The following is a 2,735-nucleotide window of genomic DNA, read 5'->3' as shown; positions in this document are numbered from 1 at the left end:
CCCCCCCCCTCATAAGCATGCATTGACGTTTCTTTCATATCGGCGGAGTGGAGACCGGCTCGGCTGCGACACGCATCGCCTCCTCGTTTGGAGGTAATCAGTACGAACAACGCCGGCGGTTTATTTTGCAGGAGAAGAGGCCGCAAATGAGCTGAAATTAATGCAGTTGGCCTGCGTGACGGAGCACAATGTCCGCGCTATTAAATGTTATTTGCGCGTCGGCGAGCCGGGAGATGAGAGAAAGGCAGACGGGAACAAGGGAGGAATGGAAAATAGTGGTGAGGAATTAAAGAAAAAGAAAAAAAAATAGAGTCGACACAATAGCCAGAATGCAGCGAAGACACGGTTTGATTCCGGTGAAATGAAATGCAATAAACCACCGACTCAATCAGTAGAAATGCAAATCACATTGTTGGCCCATCGTTCACGCCGCACATAACTTGCACATCATTCATTCCAGCTGCCAGATACAACCACTTTTTTTTTTTTTCTACAGCTTTTATATGCTAAACATGAGGTCATACGCGGCTTCCCACACGAGGGTATTAAATCTTCAATTGTGATACAAAAAAAAAAAACTCAGAAGACTTTGAAAAACATCCAGCCTGCGTGTCGCCTTTGTGTTCCCGTGACAGCAATATGAACACACTCGGTTTGTTCATTGTCTCCACGTAAACATGGCGTCCCTGTCTTGCTCTACAAAATACTTCACAGGCAGCTGACAACAGAGATTACGGGTCAGAGCCGCCAACCCCGAGTCGGGCAATTACAACGAGGATCCCGCCAAGCAAGAAAAGAAAAGAAACAAAACAGCGCAAACGCGACCCCGGTCATTGTAGGCGGCAGGAAATGAAGCGAACGCGCTGCTCCACGTGCGCCTTTTGTGCTATCAACAAAAAATGATAAGACGCCGCCCCGCTCGTGCTTCACCTGCGTTTCATGTGCTCGGGCGGTCAGATATGCTAAGTCCGATATGCTAATGTGGTGTGCGCAATTGCTCAGCCAAGCCCTTTCCCTCCAGAGAGGCGAGTCTGCTTTGTGTGATTGCGGCCCGATGTGCGCGCACGCTGCGCTGCATGGGAATTGTCAAGTACGGGCTAATGAGATGCACAGAAAAAAAACGTGGATTGCACGGTGTGATTTAGCATTTGGACGCTTTGGTCATTGTGGGGGGGGAATAAAAATCTATGTTGCCATAATTGTGTGCGATGCGGTGACCCCGTTTGCAAATGTGCCATGTTTGGAATTTGGGAATCGAGAGTCATTGAAAATGAAGGTCATTGTCATTGGAGTGAGTTAATTAATTAGAATTAATCGCATATTGTCTGTATCGTACTGCGGCGTGTCATACCACAATCGGAGAGAATAATCGTAATTGGAAAAAGGGAGCTCAAGGCAGCTTCCTATCAGCCGTAGGTTATACCTGAGTTGAGAAAGCCCAGGAGAACGCTTGCTGTAAGGGTTGAAGTTCCTCAAACGAGAGAGCACGGCGTGGATGGGATTTAGGAACCGCCAGAGCTTAATGAGGCGAAGAACGATATTTCTTCGTGGCAGCTAGCTGCGGCCGTATGCTGTTGGAAGCGATGGCGGATGCCAACACCATATTGGAAGCCGATTAGCCGTTCACGAAAGTGTGAATGTCAGATGCATCATAGCCAGCGTTGTGAACAAATAGCAAAGTCGGTGCAGATTCTTAACCAAAAAACCCTCACTGTCAAAAATGCGGCGGTAGTGCCAATGGTTTAGCGTGATGCAAAAACGAATGCCAAATGACCCCCAAAACGGACAAGTGGCGGCCCGTGGGCTGCATGTGGCGCCCACTCAGAATGGCGCCTCGATTTAGTTAGATTAAAAATCGTTTTCGTCTTTGACAATGAACCCCTGCCCATACTTAACTCATTCGATCCCAGCCATTTTCACTGGAGCAACCCCCTCATTCCCAGCGTTTTACTGGATTTTGACTGATCTTGCAAGGCCCACAAAATATTTGGTTCTAATGCTATATAAACATGGAGCCTACCAAAATAAAGTTTGGACTCTCTTCTTTCAGCAGAAAAAAAAAATTGTTTCTTTTTCATTCTTCGGCAATCGGCATTACAAAATGGCTAAGTTTCATGAAAATGTCGATTCCTGGGCAAAAAAACGGAGAAAAAGAGCTCTTTGTAAAAGCATGCATTTCAAGCACGTGAGGCACCACTGCCACCTACTGGTCGCTTTTTTATGTGATTTACAATGCAAACGGCTTATTCTCATTCACAGATTGCATCAGACCCGCCACCTCTCTGACGCAAAAAAAAAAAAAAAAAAGACTTAGACGTACGAGTACGTCCTTGGTAGGCGGGGCCTAATTTTAAAAAGACATAAGTCTTGTGGAATGAAAGAGTTAAGCACCCGTGGATTTTTAAAAATGCATTTATTTCTTTAGTTTGTGGTGTGAAATGCCTTTTGGAAATTTTCCAGCATATTAATAAGGTTTTCGTTTAGACTCCGCCCCCATCGTATTTCAAAAGGCGTCAGTTACTCATGAATTTCGCGATTTCTGAAGTGTATCGTCCTGTGTGGCCCCCTTCACCATTTAAGTGACCCATCCTTAATCTCGACGACATTACACCGTATTCCGCTGACAATTTTCCAATGAGTTATCTTTCATTTCACGAGCCGCGCCCGATTACATGGAAGTGCTTTTTTTTTCGAGTCACTTCATGTTCCCCACGCCAGAGCCAACGATGACTTTT

The sequence above is a fragment of the Hippocampus comes genome, unplaced genomic scaffold (assembly GCF_001891065.2).
Source record: "Hippocampus comes isolate QL1 unplaced genomic scaffold, H_comes_QL1_v1.1 scaffold25, whole genome shotgun sequence".
Classification (NCBI taxonomy): domain Eukaryota; kingdom Metazoa; phylum Chordata; class Actinopteri; order Syngnathiformes; family Syngnathidae; genus Hippocampus; species Hippocampus comes.
Note: the sequence above shows the minus strand (reverse complement) of the source record.